A 9,769-nucleotide genomic window follows, 5' to 3' on the forward strand; every position below is an offset into this window, starting at 1 on the left:
TCAATTTCCTGACAAACATTTTGTTGAACAGATTGATTTTATTTCTATTGAAAGAATTTTTTCTAATCGACTTGAATACAGTGTCTAAAAGAGATAATACAGAATTTTAATTTACAGTCCATTCGTGATATTTGTTATCACAATATCACTTACGGACTGTAACTCGTATTTTGTTATCTGCACACTAAGAAATAAAGGTGCTAAAATTGAACCCCTCATTTGGGGTTCAAAATTTGAACCCTGCGGTTTGGGTTCATGTTTGCATCCTGCGGGTACAAAACTGCACCCCTAGGGGTTCAATTTGAAATTTAGGGTGCAGATTTGAACCCGCAGGGTGCAAAAATGAATCCCCAACCACAGGGTTCAATTTTTGAACCCATAGGGTGCTGATTTTGCATCAACCTTTCGGGGTTCAATTTTGAACCTTTATTTCTTAGTGTGTGGGCTCTATAGTCTGTCTCTTCAACTTATGTATCCCATTTTTAAAGGTGGGCAACCCTTTATAACAACTTTTTTTCTTGTTATTTCCTTGAATGAATAAATATAGAGATCTTGAGAATCTCAGAGCACCTCGGTTCATTATCATGATCGGTGTATCTAGATTCCTATACAACAAAGACAGGGGTGTTCTAGGGGAAGGGGGGCTCCGCTGAACCGTGCCATTCTCCAACAGAAAATAAAAATCGGGACAAAGAAAAAAAGAAGGGGGAGGTACGCGAATGAGAAGAGGAAAGGAAGAAAAAAAAAGATAAAAGGAAGAACAGAGAATGGAACACTGAAGGGGAAGGGAACCATTTGAAATTTACATCAAAATACTTTCATCAGATCATAAACTTAACAAAACAGCTCGTTCTTTGCGATGATACAGCCATATAGGCTTGCAGTAGCCTGGAGTGAGATAATCTGCTAAAGATTGAATTTATGAAAAAAAAATAAAATAAAAAAAACATTCAGCTTGCGCTTTTATCATTTATCTAGCAAGACATCCGTCCTTTTCTTTTTTTTAAGTGAATAGAATGTCCAGTTTTAAATCTAAACCCAGACAAAGCTCACGCTCGTATATAATTTAATTTAGATACCAATAACTCCCCCTCCCTGCACCCCCCCCCCCGCCCCCCTTCGCGTGCAAACTCTTTTCTTGAGAAAGGACCTTCTCGAGATGGGGCTCTTACAGAGAATGAAGGCCAACGCCTATAGTCATGCCTATATAGAGTTTCCAAAAAAAAAGTTAGCAACAGTATCAACTCATCACGAATATCCCCCTCCCACTCTAAAGAAATTCAACCCAACGGACAGATATAATTTGCTACATCTTTAAATCCCCGCTGCTCTCACTATACGTATATTCATTTAAAATGATGATAACTTACGGGAAATAACAAGCCTTTATTCATGGTTAAATACTACCTTAGAAAAAAAATATTTATAACATTCATTCATTATCAGTTCCATTATGGTAGTTATACACAGTAAAAACGCTGTTTGAAATTTTATACAACGCTGTTTACTATATGAACCTTACAGCATTTTGTTTAAACAGTTTAAACATGTGTTTAAATCTTAAACAACAAAGTTTAATTTTCAATAACTAATTTTCAATAAATTAAACATGATTGTTTTAATTGTTAAACAACTACTGTAAGGTTCATATAGTAAACAGTGTTGTATAAAATATTAATCAGCGTTTTTACTGTGTATGACTGCATGTTATTTGTTATAATTTATAGGCCTATATATACCGGTGTAATTGTTTGTACTGAATGAGGAAAATAAAATATTTCTTCGTTTCTTGTAAACACAATTATCCTTATTTGTCAGGGACTATACAGCTTTTTCAAAATAAAACGTGAAAATTGTAGCCGTCTATCTCATTTTGTTCCATTCAAACTAGGAGATGGGACAGTAAATTGGCCGACAAATGGGCAGAACATCTTCACTATCGGGTGTATAAGCTAGTAAAGGCCTGATTAATTATCATGATATTGTCATATTGGAACATTTCATTGAATTAAAATCTGCAACTAGCCTTGCGGCAACCTAAAATTACACTTGTCCACGCAGCTATATTCTAGGTTTGATGGCAGACAACCCCCTCTATATTGTAATGTGCCTTGGCTTTTTTATTTTGTATATATTCAATTTGCTTTTGCTGCTTTCTAACGGCGCCTTTGTTGGGCATTTATTCAAAATGGAAAAGACGGAATATGTGAATAGCTTTGCATTTGGTCAGTAATTCAGTACCGTAATTCAAAATAATTATATCAATCTGATTTCGACCTTTTTGTTCCTTCTCTTTTTTCTTCCCTGTATAATATAGGCCTACGCATATATGAATAAGTCGACAATATTTTTTTTTCATTTCCAAGGGGATCCACACTTAACAAGCTTTGCTTTTTTGTGGACCCCCCTCATTTCCATTTTTGCTCAATTTTATATTTTTTTTTACGAAGTGAGAGTGTTCATCTGTAAAATTTTATCTGATTAATAGGACTATTTTGGGTATTATGTTTGAATGGAAATGAAGAATTAAACTGAATTGAATTACTAAACATTCAACATGGAAAAGACGGTATGTATATACAGTGTGTATAAAAAAGTTTACACTTAGAAAAAATCCTGTAAAATTATACATTTGTAATATCCTGAAGATTTTTCCAGATTTTAACATTGGTACAGATGTAATTAAGCAAATGACGATATAACTGTCGAAAAATATTTCCGCTTGAGTGAGCGCCACTTACTTTTGAAAAGTTCATGAAAAATGATTTGCACAGAACTTTGAAATATGCGAATAAAATTAGACCTTAAAGGAATGGTCCGGGCTGAAAGTATGTATAGCTTAATGAGCAAAATGCCCAAAATTTCATCAAAATCGGATAACAAATTTATTGAATTTTAAAGTTCAGCAATATTTTGTGAAAATAGTCGTCATGAATATTCATTAGGTGGGCTGATGATGTCACATCTCCACTTGTTCTTTTGTATTTTATAATATGAAATTAGGTTTATTCATTTTTTTTCCTCCAAGAACTAGAAAAATTGGACTGACCACTCAGTGCATTAGATACTTATTGCTGTAACATATTTCATTATAAGGGACACATTCACAAAAGTATGAAATAATGAAAAGAAAATATGATTTTATGTAATAACAAGAAAACGGAAAGTGGAGATGTGACATCTATGAATATTTCTGACGACTTTTGTCAAAAAATATGCTGAACTTTAAACTTCATTAACTTTATTATTTGTTATCCGATTTTGATGAAATTTTCGTCATTTTGCTCAGTGGATTCTACTCTATGTATTAGGACATAAATATTTTCAGCCTGGACCATCCCTTTTATCATGAAGAACACGTGGAATTAGCTAAAAAAAAATTGATTTGAAGATATCTTTTATTCATTTTTAAACTTGTTTCCTTGCCCAAACAGTCGACTCGAGTGCACTAGTTCCCAAACCACTGATCAGTGTCCCAAACTCACCGAGGCCATGCATCTCAACGATATTTGCTTTACATTGAGCTGTCGTGTACATAGAATTCATTAGGCTTGATTTATATTTTGTTAATCATTGTCAAGCCTGAAAAAAGTGTGGAGAAACAAGTCAGAGAAAACCCACTTTAAATGATAAAAACTTAATGAAACCATGCTGGAGATGTCTGATATAAACTTTTATTCAGATTCAGTTATGTCCTCAGATCCAGCTGGTACAAAAAGGGTAAAGGTTGTGCTTACTAAATGTTGAAATTTCAATTTGGGTGGCCATTAATTGTTACAAAATGCTCAAATTAATATATCCATTTTATTTCTATTGACTAAAAGTGCAAGGGAGATGTATGAGAAATGTTTCGCACGGTAAGTTTGATTTCGCCCTTTCCCCTTGACACAGCGTGAAAACGAGCATTTCTGCGCAAACAGATTTCTGCGAGCTTTACAAAAATGGACAGTGCTCACTTTTGAAAGTACATTCTAGCTGTCAAAACTTTTACTTTTATTGGATAGATGAGACCCAACATAATGTGTGAAAAAAATTACCCACATCTTAATTGTATAATTTTTAATTCCCAGGGCTTTTTCAAAGTGTGAACCTTTTTTTTTATACGCACTTTATATCCTAATATTATCAACCCTACATTATTTTAATTTCAAAATTACAAAAAAATATACACGAAACATATCCCTACTTTTTAATGACATAAGTTACAAGGAATTCATCCCCAATTTCATCATCACGCACTCTGATCTCTCGGTCAGAAACCAATCAAGTTTCCCATGCCTATCAAGTTTCTCATTTTGGCCCCAAAGAAAAAAAATGCCCCGCCCCGGCCGATACGTATATATTATAGCTCTATATGCTATATGGCCCCGGCCTCGCCCGACATGAATTCGGGACATGAATACGGATATAGGCTACTGCATAGGTCCTACTGGCTATTTCAGAGCAGTCGCATTTTAATGAATGGATTTTTTTAGGCCTGCTTTCTGTTTTTCCTCTTGATCCCCTTACCCCATCCGGTACCCCCCCCCCTGCATGCACCACCCCTCCACCAAATACCAGACCCCTTCCTCGTCTTTCCGGCCGGCCGGGTCCTTTATTACCGCATGCATATGCATTACATCAGTTAGCGATCGGTGGCCTGGTATCTGAGGTGCTCCGATGTACACGACTCCCTACACCATCCTTGGTGAGTTTACCTTAAAAAAATACTTAAAATAAGCAGTAATCGTCAAAAACATTATCAGCAACATGCTTAATTTATTGCAAAGTAGTAAATGCGTGATTCCATAGTCGATGTTAATGTTTTGTTGTGTAATTTTGTTGCGTTATGTTTTGGTGCTCGTCCGGTCACGGAATCCTCTTTTAGATCTACGTGGTATTTATGCATTCGGGAATCCGCCTGCATCCCTCGGTGTTTTGTGCGAGCGTGGTGGTGGTGGTGTTGGTGGTGGTTGTGATGGCACCGGTGATGGCTTTTCGCGGGCATTCGGGCCACGAGTTATAGGGGAAGGAGTCTCTCTGTACGCCGTGCACGGGTGGATGCACAAATCAACAATGGATGCTCCAAAGTACAATGGCAAAGTTGGGGAGCAAGCTCTATAGCAAACAAAAGGGCATGCACCCATCTCATTCTTGGTGTACGTTGTGTGCCCCCTGCCTTTGAATGTCCATGACATGTATTCAGTAATCAAGAATTATATATTCCTCCTACTGCTACCAGGCCAGGGCCACCGGCAGTAACATCTAATTGACTGCGAGATCAGATTCAGCCAGTTTGGGTACTACTACTAGCGCACATTAGTTTGCATGAATAAATCCAAAGCTTGTGCCTTAGACTTAAAATGTTTCTCATACACTGTCTTGATCCTTTACTTGCAGTGGTGTGGTTCAAAAAGTTAAAATCTAATGTATTTCAACCCCAAGATCAATTGCTCCCAAGTCCTTGAATTTATCAGACTTATTTTATTTATAAACATGATCAGGAATTTGGATGTCTCATTATTTTGCTCAAGTGCCGTTCACATTCTCAAGGAGGCAAATGTTGGCCGTAACAAGAGTTGACACTTCCTTTTCTCTTGACAATTTGACTCAGATTTTGTGTGGAGCTAGGTCTGAACTTGATTTATGAAAAAAAAATTGATTGTTTTTCACAAATTGAAAATTGGAGGTATATCAGCCCTCTTGACCTAGGCCCTATATTTTGTTTTATGAAAGTTGAAAAATGTCAAAGTACATGTATATCAGTTGTATGTTTAAAGGTCAAGTCCACCCCACAAAAATTGTTGATTTGAATAAATTATAGACAAAAATTAAACTAGCAAAATCCTGAAAATTTCATCAAAATCGGATGTAATTTGTAAAATAAGAAAGTTATGACATTTTAAAGTTTTGCTTATTTTTCAGAAACCAGTTTTATGCACATGTCGGTCGGTATGCAAATGACGTGTCCCCCCTAAATTTGAGGCGGGGGGGGGGGGGGGACAGTCCCCCCCTAAATTTGATGTTGACCTTATTTTTTATATATTTATTTTATTTTTGCTTGTCTATTTATTTTCCTACGTCCCCCCCTAAAATTTTTGGGTTGAGAACCTTTTTTTTTCTTGTCAATTTATTTTCCTACGTCCTACCTAAAATATTTGGGTTGAGAACCTTTTTTTTTTTGCTTGTCTAAAGAATTTTGGTTGTCCCCTCCTAAAATTTGGGCTTCCGGCGCCAATGGTGATATGCACAACTCAAATGAGACAGTCTGATGTCCCTCCCTCACTATTTCTTTTGTTTTTTATTGTTTAAATTATACAATATTTCATTTTTTATAGATTTGACAGTAAGGACCAACTTGACTGAATCATATACATGTAGTATTAAACAATGCCCATTCCACATGTTCATGGAGGAATTAATTGTTGTTTCACTTGACAAGGAGGAGAAAATAGGATATTCCCTATTTTATATAATAAAATACAAAAGAAATAGTGAGTGGATGACATCAGTCTCCTCATTTGCATACCCAACAGGATGTGCATATAACTGTTTCATGAAATTATGCAAAACTTGAAAATGTCATAACTTATTTTACATCAAATTTTGATGAAATTTTCAGTGTTATGTTTGTTGGATTTTTCTCTTTTTATTCAAATCAACTTTTTGTTGTGGTGGACTTGTCCTTTAAAGAGTAAAATATGCACCATATTTAGTAATCATGATCTCCTCATTCAATTATCTTTAATGAAAGTAAATTGAAATTGGGATTACATTGCATTATTTTGAACCCTTTTTAATTGGCTTTATATTTCATTGAATTGTCCAGTGCTTTTAAAGGGGAAGTTTAATGACAAAAATTATAAATAAAATAGAAAAAAAAATATCTAAGAGACATTTTGGATTGGAAGGAAACTAAATGGGAGTCTCCCTCTTAATGCTATTATTGATATTATTAGTAGTATTATCATTGAACATTATTACTATTAAGGTTAAGGAAAATCCAAAGATTTTGAGTTATCAGAGTTCAAATTTTTTGATTTGTGAAGTCATACTTGTATGCAAACAGCCTCCCGTGTATTGTGAATTATAAACATCAGTGAAATACCATTTTGTCATAAACTTGAAAATGGATTTTCTTGTACCTTCATTACATGTTATCAGCAGACAAATTATTTCGCACTCTGTTTTGAAAGAAGAAAACTTTTAGTCATCACGAACCATTAAAAAATTGAAATTTAAGCACTTTAAATATATGGGGCGGCTGCTTATATACATGTATATCGTCACTAATTGAAATCTTAAAATTCAAATTACTTTCTTAATCTTTGTTAGATTTACCTCATAACCTCCATTTTTTGTTGTTCTGGTATTGCAATAAAACTTTTCGTCCGGGTGAACTTCCCCTTTACAGTGAGTAGAAGCATTTCCTTGTTATTGTAAACACTTTTAAGTTTTAGAAATTGTTTTTGCAATGTTTGGGAATAATTGGGATCCTTTTGCGTGATCATATCCAGCATCTCTTAAAGAGCAATAGTAAAATCACATTTTTTTTTTAGATTTGTGGTTGAAAATAAAATTTGCATCAATTAATTTTGCACCGAAATGTTGTTGAATTGGCAATTTGGGGATTGACATGCATGTGTATGTAAATAATCACACAGCATTGTAACAGTGTCAGATGATACAGATTTGAAAAAAAAATTGTCTAAAATATGTGCCAGACTTGAAAATAAGAAGCAACACAGTCACCAAACTTTGTGCACAATTTAGTCCTGAAATTTGTCAAGGGTTAAGTAAACTACAGCTAAGCAAAAAGAGCATTGTGATGTGAAAAATTCCATTGAGAATGAATGCTTGAGAAATTATGACAATAATGATTTGCTCTTTTGATAAGTGGATACTTAAAGGGATGGTCTGGGCTGAAAATATTTATTTATTCTTAGCACATAGAGTTGAATTCACTGAGGAAAATGCTGAAAATTTCATCGGATAACAAATTAATAAAGTTATTGAAGTTTAAAGTTGAGCAATATTTCGTGAAAACAGTCGTCATGAATATTCATTGGGTGGGCTGATGATGTCACATCCCCACTTTCCGTTTTGTTATGTTATTACATAAAATCATGATTTTTAGCTCATCATGCCCGAAGGGCCAAATGTGCTTATGCCTTGGCATTGCGTCCGTCGTCCGTCCACAATTTCAAAATTCTTCTTCGCCATTTCAAGTCCGATTTCAATTCTGTTTGCTTTATTTGAAAGCACTTGGTGGGGGATTCAAAACTTCTACACAGAATTTTGAAATTCATTATATATGCTAATTTATGTGCATTTTTCAAAATTCACGAAAAATGCTGAACTTCTTTATTTGTTGACCGATTTTGACTTTTTTGCTTCCATCTGGTAGAGCTTCATGAGGTTCACCAAACTTCTACACAGAATTTTGAAATTTTGACCAGAACAATTTTTCTGCTAATTTATGCGAAATTAATTTATGCAAATTTTTACAAATTCACATAAAATGCTTCTTTATTTGTTAACCGATTTTGATTTTTTTCTTCCATCTGGTATAGCTTCATGAGGTTCACCAAACTTCCACACAGAATTTCGAAACTTGACTAGAACAATTTTTATGCTAATTTATGCGAAATTAATTTATTCATATTTTGACAATTCACATAAAATGCTTCTTTAATTGTTGACCGATTTCGATTTTTTTTTCTTCCATCTGGTAGAACTTCATGAGGTTCACCAAACTTTTACACAGAATTTTAAATTTTCAGTAGAAAATTAATTATGCTAATTTATACAGAATTTATTCATGAATCACTGAAAATGCCTCTTTTTTATTTGTTGACAGATTTTGATTTCTTTTCTTCCATCTGGTAGAGCTGGATGAGGTTCACCAAACTTGTACTTCTACACAGAATTTTGAAATTTTCAGTGGAAAATTATTTATGCTAATTTATGCAAAATTTATTCATAAACCACAAAAAATGTTTTTTCTTCATCATTTGTTGATCAATTCAATTTTGTTTGCTTTATATGAAAGCTCGAGGTGGTGATACAAAATTTCAACACAGAATTTTGAAATTTATTAAATATGCTAATTTATTCATATATTTTCAAAACTGACAAAAATTACTTATTTATTCGTTGATTGATTTTGATTATTTTTGTTCCATCTGAGAGCTTCATGAGGTTCACCAAGGTTCTACACAGAGTTAAGAAATTTTGACTAGAAAGTAATTTATGCTTAATTTATATGAAATTTATTCATAGATCACAAAAATGCTTCTATGTCATTTCTTCATCAATTTCAATACTACATCCTCAATTTATGTCACAAATACAATTCACTACAGTGTCAACTGGGCTGAAATTAAAATTGTGTTAAATTTCATTGCGAGATGCCGGATGAGCTCCACATCATTGATGTGCTAGTTTCATTATTTCATACTTGTGTGAATAATATATGTCTCCCTTATAATGAAATAAGTTGCAGCAATAAATATCTAATGCACTAGATCAGTTGTCAATACAATTTTTCTAGTTCTTGGAGGAAAAAAATTGAATAAACCTAATTTCATATAATGAAATACAAAAGAACAAGTGGAGATGTGACATCATCAGTCCACCTAATGAATATTCATGACGACTGTGTTCACAAAATATTGCTAAACTTAAAAATTCAATAACTTTGTTATTTGTTATCCGATTTTGATGAAATTTTTGGCATTTTGCTCAGTGAATGCTATTCTATTTATTTCGCTATGAACACGTTCAGCCC

Source organism: Lytechinus variegatus, chromosome 8 (assembly GCF_018143015.1).
Source record: "Lytechinus variegatus isolate NC3 chromosome 8, Lvar_3.0, whole genome shotgun sequence".
NCBI classification, from domain to species: domain Eukaryota; kingdom Metazoa; phylum Echinodermata; class Echinoidea; order Temnopleuroida; family Toxopneustidae; genus Lytechinus; species Lytechinus variegatus.